Source organism: Daphnia pulex, chromosome 11 (assembly GCF_021134715.1).
Source record: "Daphnia pulex isolate KAP4 chromosome 11, ASM2113471v1".
NCBI lineage: Eukaryota > Metazoa > Arthropoda > Branchiopoda > Diplostraca > Daphniidae > Daphnia > Daphnia pulex.
Genome location: NC_060027.1, coordinates 5,232,114 through 5,251,398, shown reverse-complemented (window position 1 = coordinate 5,251,398; position 19,285 = coordinate 5,232,114). Strand labels below are relative to the sequence as shown.

The window sequence follows — 19,285 nt, the reverse complement described above, 5'->3', positions numbered from 1 at the left end:
TACACCAAATTTGGCGGTCGCGAATTTTGTTTGCGCAATTTTTTTGTTTTTGTTCAAATAATTTTTGGCGTGCATCCATGCATAAGTAGGTTGGAGTATTTCATCATCGCTAGTACATTATAGAATGAAACGCAATGGGGGCAACTCTGCTAGCAACTCTCGACGTCATCATTTCTTCCTGCCATATTGCCTCACTCTATGACCATATAAAGTTCGTTTCGTCGTGTGATATTGCACTCCCTCGTCGCCCTATTGATGGGGCGGATGGGGCGGCGGACTGGCTGGCTGGAAGGTAGACAGCAACTGCGTCGCTGTAAAAGAAACCTGACGAGTGCTGCTGCCCTTTTCTGTTAATGGAACTCGGCTGCTCAATTTCTCGACGATATGAAATCGAATTCATTCCATATCTCATCGCGGTTCAATGGACGACCCCGTGGTGTCAAAGTGTGTCTACGCGACACCACCAGCTCTGTCTCACAATAATCGTGTCACGAGTGAGTAGATCCACAATAGTGGACAAAAACACAAATCTCAAATCATTCACGGAAGAAAGAATTCCAGATCCCCTGTCATTATTGCTCAACGTCTCCAAATCGATCCAGCTAAGAATATTCGAAGCAGCACAAATGTTTCGGGCTATTGGGTTACTGCTTATGTGCTTGCTGCTGTTGACCTCACACACTAGTCTATACGTGCTGCGCAATATATATGACTGCTCAAATGATATTTTCGCCTGTTTCTCGCCATTATTGGTTTTCGTCCTACATGAACCAAATAAGGAGGTCTCATTTTTCCCAACGACAACGACAATAAAACAAAAAAGAACTTGCGAAAACGAATGGCTCAATTCGCAGTTTTGTTCAATGAAACAACTGGAAATGGAGCGTGTGAGTGTTGCATTAAGAATGAAATTGCACGTCAGTATATCTATAAGTTGAACGCGGGTAATATCATGCCGGGGGTATAGTATAGCTACCATATATTCCAACTCACTTTCAGCACGAATAAGTTTCTCGTCTTCTTCTTCTTTTCGATTGCGAAATAACCGAAAAAGAAAGTTTCCTTTTCGTTTTCTTTTTTCGACTGGTGCGTGGGTTTTTCGTTCGTGACCGTTTCGATGAGACTTGGCGTGCGATTTTGAGAATGTTTGACTAATGCACAGCACCCGAATGATGATGCTGGGCTTTTCAAACGGGAGAAGGGAAATGGGATTGCCGGGCGCAGAATATAATGTATGCGCTGGACCACTTCCGCTATCTTGCATCATGCGATTTGTAGTATTTGTAGCCCACGCCGAATGAGAATGGAAGAGAGAGAAATTTAGCAATAAAAAACAACCAGATTTTATCTCTTCTCTTCTCTGGTTTTGTTGAAAAATTGAAATGAATGGTTATTAAGCGACGCCTCGCCGTTTCTTCCCACTATGAATTGATGATTGACTCATCCGAAATATTAGCTCATACGTGGAGGAAAACTGCTGTGCAGACCAAACAAAGGCAAAGGTCATTAAATGAGTCATCGCGTTTTCGGTGTTCTATACGCGGAGATTTCTCCAACCTCTGGAAGGATAACGCGAGTCCATTAGGTCCGTCGTTTTATTCCAGTTGCGCGAATCCGGTTATTATAAAATCCATGTCTCTTATTCTATCGGGATTGTTTTTAATATCGACTCCATCAGCAGGTTGGTCCATTCAGGTTTTCACATCTCACTTACGTGCAGGAATTTTTATTATAACGAAATCTCCAAAACACAATCGTGAATCTACTATACAAAACTCGAAAAACTTGTCGAGAAACGGAATAATTTTTACTGGCCGCGGTAATCGGAGAGGTTGTTTGATTGCGATAGAGCGATACAACGTCATCCGGAATTCACACCATTTTTGTTTAGAAACCAAAAGTGCTGGGCTGTCTGAATCAGTGAACTGCATCTGATTTCCATTTCCAAACAGGTTTGTATCGTTGATTTACTTATAAGAAATCTCACTTGACTTTCTTGTTTGCCACTTTTTCGTTCACGCTGTGTTTTAAATCACCCCCCGTCACGCGAAATGACTTGCTTTAAAAATAACGTTGTACCGTATAGTGTCCAGGAATTTCGTCATATCATTTCGCATAGTCTTCTGAATCAAAAGAGCGTGTCCAGTTAAGTCATCAGTCACGTCTGGAAATTTTCAAAAGCCATCAGACTGTCTACCTCGTTTATTATTTTTTTGGCCATTTGCTTTCACCGTTTGATCATTTTCTTCTCTTCCAATACAAAGGGAACTTGGATATCGCGAATAACTTATGTATCTCAGTCCTCGGTGCTGCCTAGACGATTGAACGCATTTTTATATTCCAGCGACAGGATTATAGAGGAATTTGGCAGTATTTCAATGCCAATCGATAAGTTGCTGGCAAATGCAGCATATATATACTGGAAAGTTTGATTTTCCTGTTTGTTTACATTGAATGTAGACCTCAGGCACTTTCTCTGACCTGTTCTCCTTGTCGACTAGAGTCCTACCCAGCAGCCGCAAATTGGAACCGTCAGAAACACTGAGAAAAAAAAAACGATTACCAACAATAGTTTTTTTTTTCATCTTCCCATATTTCTATTATAGACGGAATGTATATATACGGTTTTTCGTGTCTTGATTCTCGGCCCTTTCTCTCATGTCGTGCATAGGGGCATCATCTCCATCCCGCCCGCAATTCTTACCGCATTCGCGCACTCTCTTCGCGGCGTGTGACATACATCGTGAAGATTATCAACTCCCATCTGTCACTGTCTCCTTGGTGCTGCAGCGTCTCCAAAAAATAAAATAAAAATTCTTCCGTATTCGCCGTTCCGTACACGCGAATCGCCCGGCTGATCCAAGAATGCCGCACAGTAACATAAGGCGCGCGGATATACTCAATGAAATCATGACCCAACAATGTCCAGCACGTCTTCTGTGCGTGTTTTCGTAATCATCAGCAGTCTTTATATAAGAAGGGAGAGAAAGAGACAATCGCGCGACGCCCACTGGAACACACGACTGCTGCTGTTATAAGCTGCTGGCCCGGTCCGCTTCCACATCCTGGCGTGCTGTGCATTTCTACACGGCACGACTTTTGAGGAACCGGTTGCGAATGAATGAAGGCGCTGTCTTTCTCTCTTCCAAGTGGTACTACCGTAGTATAGCCTTTTTCCTCCCCTTTGGGGGCTATTTCAGGAGCCTCATTTTCATTTTGTTTATATCTTTCGCGAAATAGCCGAGAACCGCCCGGCACGCGTCGGAAAGTAGGCGGGACAAACGAAAGGAAGAGTGCGCAAGAAATTTTTTTTTTAAAAGAAAATACTTTTAACAATTCGTCGACGATGTGTCAGCGCATGTTGCGGGGGGGTTAATTTAATGCTATAGTCAAGGGCTGCGGCTGTTGGGTGCTGTGCGGGAGAGAATATAATAAGGAATGATTCAGAGGCGGGAAACCAACGTCTCCTCGAAAGCCAAAGATAATTCAAGGAGCAATGCTGTGACGATTCGCTCCTTGTATACAAGGGCTATGTATATATATGATCTTTGTTTAGCTCCAGCTCGGTTTTAGATTGTAGCGGAAGTTGGTGGACAAGTCCTATTTAAGCCGAATCAGGTGAGACTACAATTAATCTTCGTCCTTTTTTGTTTTTCTTTCATTTAGTTGTGTTCCAGGCTCTCTGCTGCTGTGCGTGTGATTTCAGTTGAGGGTTTCATTTCGTTGGCCTTAATTCTGAGAAGAAAACAATTACGATTTTTCCTTTTTTACGATGGAAAAGGAAATTGCAAACAAACGAATCAGCTCCAAACTGTATAACGATCGCATTTCTCAGTTTCTCACGGCGCGCATTCCAAACTCTTGGGCGGTATATACGATACACACTCTGAGTTTTATAGGAATCCTGGAATTCTAAACCAAAAGGAGCCAAAGCGCATGCCTTCAGAGATAATAGAGAGAGGAAATTCGCCACTTGTATATACCTATGCGTCGACTGTGTTCATGAGTTAGTTTGCCCCTATTTTTGGAAACACACATTCACATCCTCTTCCTCGAAATAGATCAGCTGATCGCTACGGGATTGTTTATACGTCGGTGTAACGGTGCGAGGCCTTCTTTCATTGCATCGTCACTCCATACAAGGTCAATCGAATTGACAATTCCAACGTGTGTAGCTATAGAAGCAATCAAATGTGTACGTTCATATAAAAAAGTATCTATACGGTTTTAGAAAGTTTTTTCCGCGCTTAATGGCCCAGCCAAATTTATACACGAACGTCCTTCGTCAAGGCCCCCATATCTATCCGATGAAATGAAGATGGTCCGTGCTTTTATATACCCACTCCACCGTATAATATATATCTAGATGGACAATAGATCTTCGTGAAATGCCATCAAAAAGGGGAAAGAAGAGCATTCGTTCGTCTAATACATTCGCGGTAGTAGTATAGCAGCAAAGTCGTAGATCACAGTAACAAAATTGTATAGGTATAGTTGTAACTGTGTGTCGAATCCCAGACCACGCCAGCAGTTTGAGTTTTGGCTCCGTTCCAGCAGCTAAAAAATATATGCGCGAAGAAGAGAGTGAAAGGAAAAAGGAAAATATTAAGTGGGTATATAAAAGACCCCCTGAAATCCCTTCTTGCCTATTCGTTAGTTTGGTTTGTTTTTTGTTTTTCTTCTCTCGGCTGTCACACAGAGCTCAGACAGGCCTAGTGACTGTGGCACATATACAGGACTCCATCTCCTTTGTTAAGCAGATTAGTGGTTCCGATGAAACACATATACTAGCCAGGGTCCACGGATTCTTTGGCAACTCGAGAGTCGAGACGGGCGGTTGATTAATCGGTGACAGCTACACAGGATGCGCACGGCCGTCCGTCGCTCGGTCTGTTTTACTCCACCGCGCCCGCGGTACTTAGGCTGGAACGTGCCTCAATCGAAACTTTTCCGTTGTTGGAAATGCCAAAGTTTCATCGTCGTCGATTATTTTTTTTCTCCTCTTGTTAGTCGAGTTTATAACTGCAGGGCAAAGACGATATAAGGGGAACAAGACCCGGAGTTTTATATAAACTATAAACCGCGTCGATATTATGATTAGGTCATCAGTCATTGGGCGGCCAGGCCCGCCAGCGAAGTCTAGAACGAAAGAACCCCTATACAGATCGAACGAGAGAACCTGCAGTCGATGCAAAGCGTCAAACTTATAGATCCGTTCGAACGTGAAAATCCGAAGCCATTAAACATTGCGTCAGCATATCGTCTTGCTGCATAGACCTAGACAGAAAATTATAACTGAATTATTACACCACGAGTTGTCGAGAGAGAGAGAGGGGAGAGAGAGAGAAAAAAAAAACAACTCAAGAAGAATGCGCGAGGCATCGGTATTATTTTTCCATGAACAAATCCTGTCACGCGAACCCCCGGCTCGCGTTCGTGCGGTTTAGGTCTCGGAGCGGGTGGATTGGTGTATAACGGGCGGATCGCATTTCCTCACTTTAGTATATCCATCCACTTCCCTGTCCCTTTTTCTATACCCCCCCCCCTCTCCATACCAACTTTTAATAACGTGAAACATAACATGAAACTCTATGGGTGTCGTGTCCCATTACAATTCGTCATTTCATCATCGTCGAGTTCACTAGATGAAAAGTTAGTGACTAAGCCGTCACGCCATCTAGGAATAAGATCCAAACAGACCATCAATCCATAAATCATCAGTCCATTATTTTTATTATTCAACGGCTCCAATGCTCAACGTTTCGATCACTTACGCAGTTTACTTTTTGATCGCGTAGCGCCGGAAGTCTCGGAACATTGTCGGATGTAATCTTATTTCTAATAAATGCCTTCCTTTTTTTAAGTTTTATCGAAATGTGATGGCGCGTAGTTTAAATTAAATCGCGATAAATTTATTTGTAGCAAACGAAACTATTACTTTACATCGGTCGAATTTATCAATTCGGAATTCGCCTTGAGTTAGTTCAATGAGATTTATTAGTGCCGAGTATTTATTTGCGGTTACAAAATAACATGTCTATATAATAATTGCGATAATTGCGATACATATAGATATAGGCCTCATAGTTAGGCCTAGGGGGGGGGGGGGAGAGGGGGGCTAGTTGGCAGGGTCACTTTTTGTGAATTTATTTGAATTTTTTTACCACACGTTTTGCAAATTGAATGAATGAATGAGATTTAGATTTCAATCCTCTATGAATTGATCAAATTTGTTTAAAATGTTCATTTACACGAAATTGTGAAATTGAGAAAAACTGTAAAAAAAAGTCTGCCAACTTGCCCCATCTACGGGGTAAGTTGGCAGCTGACGATTCTCCATTGCTCCAAAATTTCTAGGTTGAATTTTGTAAACTTGAAACTCAGCATCTCGTGAGAAATCTGTATACCAACATGCCCCACCAGATTTCTGCCAACTAACCCCACAGGGTGCTTTTCGAACAAATAAATTGATAACTACATAACTTTTTAATGTAGAAATGTGGGGTTACTTTTAAAAATAAGACTAAAATTAATTATTTTTTGCTTGGGTTTTCTGACTCTCTTAGAGTTTTATACTATGAGAAAAATGAAAAGTGCTGAGAGACCCAAAACAAACTTTTTGCCGTTTTTTTTTCTTTTTGCTATAACTCCTGTTGGGGAAGTCGTATACTTTTGAAATTTTGTGTGAGCAATCTGGGTGTTGGTCTTTCAGATTTGGTGTAAAAGGCTTGATTTGTTTTGGTCTGTAATGGGTCTAAATAGTAAAATGCCAAATTACCCCACCTGCCAACTAGCTCCCCTCTCCCCTACACATTTCACCATATAAAAACATACACATGTTCTAACTAAAATGCTGGTTATTCATTTTCAGTCTGTTATCAATATGCTTTAAAAGTTCAAATTCTTGTAGGGGAGAGTGGGGCTAAAAGGCCTGGGGCGGGTCGCTCCTTTTTAATTATTTAGCTCTGTATTTAATTTTAAAAATTGAGCTTTTAACCATGTGTGCATCATTACCATGCGCACTAATATTGGAAATGTCAAGAACATATGACTAGCCGTTCTGAAGATATAAAGTAAAAACACTTTTTTGACTTTTCTTATGTAAGATTTTTCGAAAAGCTTTTTCATATAATTTCTTTTGGAATAACGATAGAAATATTAAAAAATACTAGTGAAATAGATAATTTTATCATCCATCAATATATGCAAAGGCGTGAACAGAAAAACAAATTATAGTGGCTCAAAATATATTTTGTGTAGACGACCTTGCTTTTCTGCCTTTCACCGTAGGGCTAGTTGGCTTATAGAAAATTGCTATTGCTGAGAATAACTGAATTTTTGAATTAGCTCAAATTACTTATGGACATTAAAAACTAACCACGGGAATTATATAAAAACCACCCTGAAAAAATAAATCGTTGTTATTATGATTTATTTGATTAAAATCGAGGTTTCAAATCAACCCCCGTATCGGCTGTTCTCCCATTAGAATTACAGGGAAAGCCAACTAGCCCCGTTGAAGGGGCATGTTGCGTCATTTTTCTTTTTGTTTTATAACTTTAATAACGCTGAAATTGTAACTAATGAAATTTTCAAAAAAATACGTTTAAAATAAAAGAATTTTTGCTCTTTTTTTAAGACCAAAAGATATAAAAAAGGTATTGATGGAGGGAAATGGGAGAGGAAATAAAAAAATTTGTGCCAACCCTTACTACTCTCCCCTAAGAATCATTCATCAGGGAATCAGAAAGCTCTTGAGATTTCTTTGTAACTGTCGCGACAGCAACAAGATTTGATTTTGATTTGATTTGATTTATTTGTAAGCGCGCTTGTTGCTTGTTTTCGTAGTTGTTTTCTTTGCCGTTAGGTGAAGCTAGTTGTCATGCTGACTGGCTTTTAGCAAAAAATGTCCCGGCGGAAATATTTGATTCACAGCCGTCCACAGCTCAGACCCTTGATGATTCTTTGAACTTAATTCACGACTTCCGCAGCGCTATCAGCTGCGCAAGTGATTATTTCGTTGTAACATATATTGTGACATCGTGACTCATTTAGCACCATCAGTTACAATGTTACATTCTAAAAGGACTAAAACATATAGCTAAGGCTAAAAAAAATAGCTCAAACGTGAGGCATCTATCTAATTTCAAACGTGCAGGTCTAAATCATGCATGGACCCTAGTTAAAACGGTGAGATATCAAAGATCTCTTACAAGTAGAATCGCGTCCGAAAAGGTAATTCCCGAATGTCGAATTCGACAATAGAGACAAGAAAAGAAACACAGATTCCAATAATCCAATTCCAAAAATCAAAACAATAAGGCGCTTGTCAATTTATGTTTTTCAAACGCGCGCGATAAATGCCTTGAATTTTAGTGAATATCTACCTCATAGGTGGCGGTGACTTTTAGTATTTTACCTTTTACATCACGTGACACATGATTATTTACATATGTCAATGCCGCTTTTGCTTTTAAACGTGTCGAAGCAGTCGAAATAAAATTTGTGAGTAGAAAACATTTTGTTGAATTCTCTAAACCATTTGTTTGAAATAACTACCGGTATAGAAAAACAGGCGTAATTTTTTAAAATTTTAAATGGGCGGGATCTCGGAAGCCGAGTGAAAAAACAGACGGGTCGCCGAGCCCTTTGCCGAAGTCATCCACTCCGCGTTCCAGGACTGATTGATGCTGGCATTTATCATGGACTTAAGCGAGTTCCGACATTTCATAGAGCCGGGATCGTTAGTAGAAGAAACAGAAATCAGTCCAGAAACTGGCTATCTGCATGCTAGGAGAGGACGGGTTTGCGGAAGTGAAACAATCAGTGCGGAACGTAAAGCTAAGACCCTGGCAAGGACTGGGGCCTTCTGCGGAAAAAGGTAGGTAGCAGGTTGGAAAATAATGGGAAGATGCTTATGAGAAAGAAAGATTTCGAACGATTTGAATTTTTATTACGTGTGAATGGGAACAATTTATGCATCTTGAATGTTGGTCCAAATCCAAAACTTTGCTATTTCTTCAGATAGAAGGGAATCTTTTCCTTTTTTTACTTGCTTGAGAAATTGGAGTGGATTTGAATAATTTCCAAGATTGTACCCTTTTTATATCAACCTAAGAAGGCAAAATATTTTGCATATTCATTGCATTTCCAGTGCAAAATCTTCCTTTGTTACATTTACATCATATGCTCTCTCCTGGAGTACTCCGTCAATGATTTGTGGTAGGATTTCCTCCACATCAACCAATCTTGATTGAATTTAACTCACGACATCCATTTCCTCCTGTAATATTCATTCATAGTTGGGTCTAGAATTCTCATTCTGTAGATCTTGTTCAAAGTTGGGTTGGTTGGTCTAAATCGATCATCCCATCCCGGGTCAGACAAAATCAGATCATGCACCTGAGTTACAGTAGGTCATGTTAGTGTGTAGGCCTATTGTATATTTTAATTGTGTATTAACTAAGAATAGAACCTACCTCTTCATAGTGTTCTGGGCAGTGAATTATGTCAGATGAAAAGCCGTATGCTGGAGTGCTGAACAAACCGAGTTACACAAGCATTTATTCTCAATCCACTGATTGTTGTTGTGGCAAACTTTTAGCTTTATTAATTCTTATGTTCCACAACTCAGACACCCTGGAAGATGGTTTTTTTTCAACAATTCTTGTAAGATACACCACTGTTTGACTGAAAGAACCATCTTTAACAAAATGTATCTGCATTGCTCTGGTTGATCTGTTGCCACCCCTAGAACACAAAATAAAAGTTATAAATTTTAGTGAAGGCTGTCAATTGGAATTTTTTTCAATTAAATCAATTTGTTACGCATTGTTTTGATCATTTCAAAGGGAGATACAGGTTTAACTGGTGATTTCGGAGTAAAGGGTGATAGTGGGCCCAAATGTGATAAGGTAGAAATCGGATTTGAAAACACTGGTGATATTGGACCTAAGGAAGATATAAGGGGGATATGGGTATCAAGGGTGAAATTGGAGTTGGAGACACCGGACCTTATTGTGATAAGGGAAACTTGGGTTAGTATAAAAGCATATTTTAGCATTTCAATATTTGGAATGAAATACATTAGTATGTTTAAAAATTGGAAAATGGATTTTGAAAAATAGGAATAAAGGGAGTTACGGGTTCATCTAGTAAATTCAGAAATAAAGGTGGCAGTGCATCCAAAGGTAACAAGGAAGAAATTGGATTTGGAAACACTGCTGCTGATATTTGGCCTAAGGGGATAAGGGAGATATATCTCCCAGTCGCTTGGCTTTTTTTTGGAAAATTCAAAATGAAGCCCATTCAGCTGCCATTTTTTGGCTGATAGTTTCGTTTATTTTTATTTTTGTGTTTTGTTAAATGGATATTTGTGTTAAATACTATGCGTTGGAAGCAGGTAATCCGGGTTCATTTATTTTCATTGTGCCGAATGTTATTTGTTGGGGTAGAGCTGGTTACCTATTTCCATTTTTTTATTGTGCCACATCTTTTGTTTAATTGGACAAAAACTGAATACTGATGTGATGTGTTGGGGTGGAGCTTGTTATCCAGTCTCATTTTTTATTGTGCAAAATCTTTTGTGATCTTTGAAAAAAATGTAATGCTGACATAATATTTTTCCGACATAACAATTTTTTCAAAGCGTTTTCTGGCAGCCCCCTTCACAAGAACAAAGAGCTTTGTATCGTTGAATCGGCGAAGACCAACCTTATTGAACTTTTTCTCCCTTCCAGTCCAACAGAACTTCCTAGCAATTGAAATAGTCAAGCAATAATTTAAAATATTACTTAGAAGTTTATCTTCGTTTTAAACCTCAAATCAGCATACTGAAAAAAAAAATATTTTTTTTTAAATATTATTAACAACAAAAAAGTCAACATACCAAATCTTCAAGAGCCAGCTCTTGGTTCAGAACCTTTCTTTTAAACCTTCTTTCAAAATTTTCTAAGTCGGCTAAATCGTTCATAGGGAACTTTTCGATTAGGTTATCTACGGCAATGAAGCTTTGTTTTTTGTCGCTCGATTCATCTGCGTCAAACCTTAGCTTCGAAACGAATTCAGTAAGGGCATTAAGTTTGAGTGCCATATCCTCTTGACGTCTCAGCGTTTCTTGACTGTTTGTATATGTTGCAGCTATCATTCTGTAGTATTAGTCCTGATTCAATAGTTCGGATGCTGCTGATGTATTTCTTGATTGATTTTTTCTTGCAACTTTAATGATTGCACCTCTTCATCAACACGAGGTCTGTTACTTGATACTTCTTTTGAAAAAAAATTGTAATTAAATAAAAACAGCTAAATTTTTTTCGTTACTTGGTGTGTTGGGTGTAACCTGCGAATCCCCCACAGCTTCTTCATCAGTTTTGGCTTCTTCTACGTTCAGTAGCATCGAAGAAGGTTGAACTGGAATTCGAAAAAGTTTTATTATTCGTTAATGTGTAAATTTATATTGACAATGTATAAATAAAAATAGAATTCTAAAAACCTACTTTTTTCCCAACAACTACTGTGTCTGTTCTTTTTACGTGCTGGCTTGCACTCCCAGATGGATTTATTGGACGAGTTTGGCTATCAATTCTTCTGGTTTAGGGGTTTAGGGGTTTCTTGTAATGGCCTTCTTCTTCTTCTGGCAAATCTTCTTCCCAATGTCTCAATCGAACATGGTAAGTATGAAGATGAAGTCAAATTTTCTTGGCTGCTGCTAGATGATAAGGACGAATCTTTCAGGAGGGACTCTTTTGCTCCACTGTCACTGCTCTGTGACTCGTCCGAATCAGGAGAATTTTCCGAATCATTCATGATATCTAGATTGAATGTAAAATGTAACTAATTATTGAAAGATTTTCAGCAAATACCAGTTAACCTTTTGTGTACACTGGATCTTCTAGAATTGATTTTCCTGGTCGACGGCTTTCCGTAGAAGTAGGAGCTTCTGGAGTAAACATAAAAAAAATCTACATTACAGTGAAGGTAAGAAAAATGTTAATAAGTGTAGGGAAATAACTGAATTAATTAATTAACAGAGGGTAATTTTTCTGACAATCACGTCATAGAATGATGAGGGATCGAACAAACCAAATTGAAAGAATTAGGTACAGGTCGTAAAGATGTGTTATATAATGAATCATGGTGACATAAAAGATGGGGTCAAACAGGAAATTTCTATAAGGATAAAAAAATGCAGAGGAAAAAAATATCAAGCAAGCCAAGAGAATGGAGAAACAAGAGAGCAAGACAACAGAAGAAAATGAGGTAATTGCACATTATAAAGAACTAGAAAAAACAAATTTTGCGAGAAAATGAATGAATCTTGCTCTGCCTCAGAATGACAAAATCACCATTCTAATATGAAATGTATACAAGAAAGTTTTTAAAATTATTGAATAGGGGAGAGCGGGGTTGGATGGGACAGGGGTTGGATGGGGCAGAGAGGTTATGCCATAAAAGTAATGGTTGGAAATTTTAAAAAATTGTAAGCATATGCATCACACATTTATTAATACGGGGCTAAAAGGAATTTTTCCTGTCATTAGAGGGACTTACATAAGACCCCTCTGTCCCATCCAACCCAACTCTCCCCTACATGTTTTCGTACACAGACAAAGCTGAATCAACGTTTTGACGAAAAGGCTCAGCTAAGCCCATCAGCAATGGACAAATCTGGTCAGTGTTCACCAGATATCTTCACCAGAGGAACTCCCAGCTATGCGAAAAATTTAAAAAGATGGGAAGTGCACATCAGAGGATAAAATCTAAAAATAAATCACAGAAGACGAAGTCAATTCAAGTAACGATAAAAATGATGATGATGAGGATACCCTCTAAAAACTCACGTGCGACTCTCACACAAGAGTCGGAACACGAACATAAAAATGCGACTTATAAAGCTATCAACGGAATAAATGCAATAATTATTTTTTTAAAGATGAATTGCATTAACATTTTTTCCCTATCGACCCTATCGATGAAAATTGATTTGATAGAATCTTTGCAAGATGATGGTAAACCAATTTTTGGGCAAATAACCTCAAGAAAATATAGCCAATACCCAGGCTTAACACCAAACCCTTCTACAGAGCTCCCAGAGAAAATTTAAGTTTATTTTTAATTTTTTTTTAAATATTACATTGTTATAACTGATTCAATTGATTCATCATTCAATCATTACCTTTTCTTACAACTCCAAGCAGGGAATTTTGGTTAACATAAGTCATGATACTGAATTGGAGTAGCGACCATTTCCCCTTTGGCAAATTACTACCTCCCTCCTAATGTTTTCTCCAGTAGCCTGATTAATAAATTAATAATAACAGAATTTGTCAATGTATTGTAAATTTATTGTCAATCCTTTATAATTATAATTATGGGAGCTTATTTAGCCCGAAAAAATTACAGGAGAGACCATCCATAAATGACGTAACCCAAATTTTTTTACCCCCCACCCTCCTGTAACCCCTTTTCACAAAAGACAAACTCCTTACATTCCATAGCATTTGTAGACCCTGAAACAAATTTGGGTTAGCTGTTTGTTGATTCATTAATAAAAATAAACACTAATTAGAGTTAATGGCCATTAAATCTCAAATCAAATTCCTCCTGCCATATATCAGAAAAATAATCGTCTACGGGAATTAACGGGATTCTTTCATACTTTCCATCGTATCGCGATCAGGTAAAATTTTCTTCATCCATTCATTTTTCATCTTCTTGTCCGGTTCAAGCCAACATCATCCATTGACGAATCTCTGCGATTCTGACTGGTCTGACTCGAGGGAGAATTTCGAAAAAGTAATCACAATTATTTGGAACCTTCAATTTTTAACAGAATTTTAAGAAATAAATAAATTGAACGAGACATTTGTTCACTACTTGGCAGAAGGTAGCTATGTGTGCCACTACTAACAATAAAACAATAAAATTATTCAATGAAAACAATGTAGTACCTTTACAGAGTTTGCACAGAGTGTAGAGGCAGCCGTTTCAGGAAAATCAAATTTTATATGGAAATAAAAGCCATCTACATTAAACTTGCCTTTAATTACAGATGATGGTGAGCCACAAGTTGAAGATGATAGTCACAGAGGGAAGCTATTCTATTCTATTCTATTCTCCACCACACAATTGGACATGAAATAATCAGAGATAAGCAGTGGCATACAAGTGGGTCTTAAGACGAAGACTCTTGAACACGGGAAAGTTAGGGACAAGACAGATTAATGCTGGAAGATCATTCCACAGTCGAGGTGCAGCCTGTGATAAAGCTCTCTGACCATAGTTGGCAAGTTTAGGTTTGGAGAGACAATAATGCGAGCAAGGTTATCAGACCACAAAGAACGACCAGGTAAATATGGAACAATGTGACGAGACAAGTAAGGGGGGGGATTGGCCATGCAGACAACGATACGTGACCAGTTGTTATTGCCTCTAACACGAAACCCACCTCTTTCTTTACCTCTAGAATTATTTCCTGAATCTGCCATAGCTGAACAATTTTAACTTTTCAGGTGTACATGGAACTAACTAGAACCTTAGTCTGTGATAGAACACAAACAATGTATGACGTTCAAAGTTATGATTTTTCCAATGATAAAAACCCACCGCTAACATTGCAGACGACAGAGAGTGAAGCCCATTCGTACCCCAAAGCTATCTAGATTTAAGGACTCCAACTTGACGTTGGGGTAGTCCGTCAAATAGACAAATTATCACCGATAAAAGCCTTGACTAAGTCTAAAACTGAATTGTTTGATTTCTTTCCTGAATTCAGTTGAATTGAAAACTTGTTGGAATAGAAATACCATAAAATGGATGACAATACATACTCACACTTATTACGAATGTGGATTGTAAGTCCAAATTTACCTTTAAAACAATTTAAAGTTTGTTCCATCAACAAGATTGGGGGGATGAAACGGAGGACTTGGATTATCACTATGGTTAGTTTTAAGATGTTATAAGTAAGTCATAAGTGTTAAAATTTTACCAAAAATTCTGCAGGTGACGATTTTGTTGCTGAGAATTTTACTCATGAGGTAAACCCAGGCTCTCAAGAAGAAACTGATGATAGCATGGCCGAGCTTGAAATCTCTTTTGCTGGTAAGAAATTCAAAATATCATTAGTTTAAAAAATGTTAATACATTAATGTTTTTTTTTTGCTTTTCAGCGTCAACTATTGATCTAAAAATGGATGAGGAAATCAATTTGGTTAAAGGTAAATTTTCAATAATAATTATTGTTAAAAAACTAATTTTTATTTATTGAAAATTAAGGGAATGAAGGCCGCAAGGTCAAAAGACTGAGCGATGACCCGACTGAATCAAAACGTCAAAAACTGGATTAATAATTTTACAATTTCAACGAGAAAAAACATTCCTCCTAATCCCCTTTCATGAAATCCTTTCTTTTCGTGTTTTTTCTGTACTTAAGCTACCCATTTCTTTAAAAAAATTTTCAAATAAGTTTAGTCAATGTTAAAGCCAATGAAAAGTAAAATTACCATTATAAAGTTTTGACCTGATCGGCTCATAAGGAGAATCACAAATAAAAAATCCACGTCTCTGGAGCTGAATTATGTCACCTTTCTTCACCTTGATGAGTTCCGGATCGCCCAGCATCAACACTTCAGTCTGTAGAAGGAAAAAAAAATAAAGACCATTATTGTGTTTTTTAGCCATCTAGATTTACGGACTCCAACTTGACGTAGACAATAGAAAAATCAAAAAAAAGCCTTGATATTGAAAACTTCTCTCTTCAATCGAAAACTTGCTTCCTGAATTTGCTTTCCTGAACTGGCAATGGATTACACAGGCTACAAATATGGAAAATAAGTAAAAGACAATTTAAAGTTTGTCAGGTTGTACTTTAATTTGTCTTTTTTCTTATTATTTCTAGATGTCAAAGTACCCATTAGAGTTTTTGCCTCATTTATGAAAAGCACCTCAAGTATCAAGAGAGTAAGTTAATCATTATTTCCCCTATAACTATTAAGATAAATGTGTAACTTACAGCCTCAGATGATAAAGCATCTGACGAAGAAGATGTGACCCCCGTTGTGGAATCCTCTGAAGGGGAGTCAGATTCTTGTGGAGTTCCTGATGTTGGTTCTGGAAACGACACCAGTGTTGATTCTGGAGAATCTGAAAGTAAGATATCATAAATAATCATAAGTTAAAAAATTAAAATTATTTAAATTGAAAACCCAGAAGGAGAGCGCAAGAGAAAGAAGTCCCTACGTACCAAGGAAGCCAAAAAGGCCAAGTTGGCTTTGGAGGCAAACTCGGACGAGGACAGCGACCTGTCGAGCGCTTTTTCTGATTGCAGCCTCGACGAGGATGACGACGAGTAAATGCCTATGGAGAAGAGAAAAGCAATGAGGAGAAATTCAAGAAAAGAGAGTCGAAAAATTCAGATGTCATATTACAGTGCCTATATATGTGTGTGTGTGTGTTTCAAAAATGTCTGTGTCTTTCTGTTACCTTCTCTCTTTTTCCATGTATCGATGCAATAAATGTCATTTAACCACGACATTTCGTTTACATAATTTCGTCTTTAGTGAAAACCTGATGTAGAAGTACTAATAGGTGCATTAGCTGGTGCAAGAGAGAAAGCCACATTTGAACCCCACCACACCAAGTTAAAAAATAATTAATTAATAATTTTTTTAATTAAAAACCCAGAAGAAAGAGAACGCAAAAGAAAGAAGGCCAACCGTACCAAGAAAGCCATAAAGGCCAAGTTGGCTTTGGAGGCGAACAACAACACCTCGGACGAGGACAGCGACCTTTCGAGCGCTTTCTCGGATTGTAGCCTCGACGAGGATGACGAGTAGATGCCTATGGGGCAGAGCAGAGCAATGCAGAGAAATTCAAGAGAAGAGTTTAAGAGGATGAGTCGAAACAATTCAGATGTCAAAAAATATCAGTCTGTAGAAGGAAAAAAAAATGAAGACCATTATTGTGTTTTTTAGCCATCTAGATTTACGGACTCCAACTTGACGTTTGTCGTCGTCGTCGTTGACGTCCGTCAAATAGACAAATTGAAAAAGCCTTGACATTGAAAACTTCTCTCTTCAATCGAAAAATTACAGGACACCGTTTCAATGCAGACTTTTCCGAATGTTTCAAGCTACCTGAAAGGTATGGTGTAATGGTTTCTAAAACTCCTTAGATACTAAGTATTTTATTATTTGTTACAAAAGGCTTTTGATTCTGCCTGTTCAAGCCGTACGTTGCAGGCTCAGTGGGATAACTAACAAGAATCTCAATGAAACGTCCGATCGGTCCAAAGAATCAATGAAACTCTTAAAAAAAAGAGACTCTCACTTTTCGCTTTAGGTTGAAGTTGAAACGCATAGAGCCCGTGAAGCTGAAACGACCAAAAATCACGTCTTGCTGGCCAAAGATCGAGCACATCAGCTGGTCGACGTCATTGCGGCTGACAAAACCGTGGCCGAGCAAAAATTAGAAGCCGTCCACCCTGTTTTGGAGGAAGCGGAAGCAGCACTAAATACCCCGTAAGTAAATTATGTGAGCCCGACGTTCGCTTCCCCGTGCGTGGTCTTTGACGCGGCAGGATGGCCAAAGGCCCCATCAACCCCGTGTGTTATCCAACCCCTCGTCCACCATTACCCCTTACTCCGTGAGTTTAACCCATATTCTAGAGGCGAGCGTTCGGCAACATAATTTTCTTTATCTTATCTTTATTGGTTAATTTTCAAATACAATTTTCCCAATGGGTCCTTTTCTTTCTTGGCTCTCCATGTTTCAAATGTTGTTCATAGTGTCAGAAAAAGTTAGAGTAAAAAAAAGAGACTTACCGTGACTGTTGCGGAGCTGTCATTGTAGAGGATTCGAAGGGCGGAAACGTAGGACGCCTGGGAGAAGAACTGACGGCCTCTGTCGTATTGTAAGTGTCAAAACGGTTTTGATTAAAAATTTTACACTAATCGACATTTTCAATCTTAGATATGAAGACGGCAAGAAATCAAGCCTAAATGTGTATCATATCGTATAAAAAAAGACAGTTGAACGTGAACACAAACGAAAGAAGAGTCTTCGAAAGAAGAAAGCCAAAAAGGCCAAGTTGGCATTGGAGGCGAGGAACAACAACACCTCGGACGAAGATAGCGATCTTTCGAACGCTTTCTCGGATTTATTCTCGGACAGCGAGGATGAGGATTAGAATGTCAATGGAGAAAAATTTGGATGCCGAAAGAAAAGGAGAAAAGTCGAAAAAAAGTTAAAAGTCGAAGAAATTTCAAAAATTTATGTGTCTCTCTGTTTGTAAAAAAATTGCTGTGTCTCTATCTGTTTCCTTCTCTCTTTTTCTATTGATCTGTAAATCAAAAATAAATGTAATTTAACCACGACCAGAGATTGAATCATTGCTCTCTTTTAAGGCAGGGGGGGATATGCAATAAAAATTTAAAATTAGCTTTGATAATTCAAAGCTCCCTCTCAGATACCCTCTCAGCTTGGCGTATTGGAAAGAAATGGGAACTTTGCTTTACTTGGCGAGTTTCCCTGCCTCAACCTCAACCCTCTATCGGCTGGTATAAAAAATTAAAATAAAAACATATCATGGCATCTAGTGGTCGTGATTGAATACAGGTTAATAACAGATATGTAAGAGAAAGACAAACACAGTAGTGAATCGTACCGTGAGTGGAAAAAGACTAAGCAAGAATAAATCATCCATAAATAGGATGAATTTTTTACCATCAGTCGTCGGTTTACGACATAGAATACTGAGAAAACAAAAGGGTGGGAAAAATTAGGTTTTACTATGAAACCAACACTTCCGCTAAACCAATGATCTTATAAAATTGAATCTTTTTTAATTCTTCTTTGACTTGAGTTGGGAAATAGCAGCTAGTCAAACGATACTGTAAATTCTTCGCGATTTTCATCCAACTTTTCCTGCTCAGCTCTAAGTATTTTAAAACAGTCCTTAGACTCATGATAATAAAAACTAGGGCTTAACGCCTTTTAAAGGTCGACGGAGATAGGACCCAGCGTTGTCCGCCTTTGTTTTTGAGCAATCAGTGGTATTGTGATTGGATAAACTGTAGATATCACATGATGTATTATTTAAGGTCTTCTCTGTTTGTTGTCGACAATCATCGGTTTTGTGGTTAAATTGACTGCAAGCCCGACAGTAAACATGATTGCTTAGTAGAGCAGATTCATTCAAGTTTCGTTTCTTCTGTTTTTCAGTTTGGACGGCAAGCATGGATTCGTGCAGTAGCAACTTATTCGTTATTAGAATAACAATTTTTAT

At 38.4% G+C, this 19,285-nt stretch overlaps 2 long non-coding RNA genes across 3 annotated transcripts; both read right to left on the bottom strand.

Moving 5' to 3' along the window:
• Positions 1-10,811: 10,811 nt before the first annotated feature.
• On the bottom strand, positions 10,812-12,118 carry LOC124207559. Its single transcript, XR_006880047.1, has 3 exons — positions 11,870-12,118; positions 11,496-11,810; positions 10,812-11,409 (listed from the first exon to the last, which is right to left on the bottom strand). It is a non-coding gene; the product is annotated as an uncharacterized LOC124207559 (long non-coding RNA).
• Positions 12,119-12,697: 579 nt separating this feature from the next.
• LOC124207558 lies at positions 12,698-18,620 on the bottom strand. 2 transcript variants are annotated; one of them, XR_006880045.1, is made up of 4 exons: positions 16,244-18,620; positions 16,013-16,143; positions 15,504-15,633; positions 12,698-15,099 (listed from the first exon to the last, which is right to left on the bottom strand). It is a non-coding gene; the product is annotated as an uncharacterized LOC124207558 (long non-coding RNA). The 2 variants fall into 2 exon arrangements; XR_006880046.1 differs by having other exon boundaries at positions 12,698-15,633.
• Positions 18,621-19,285: the final 665 nt, after the last annotated feature.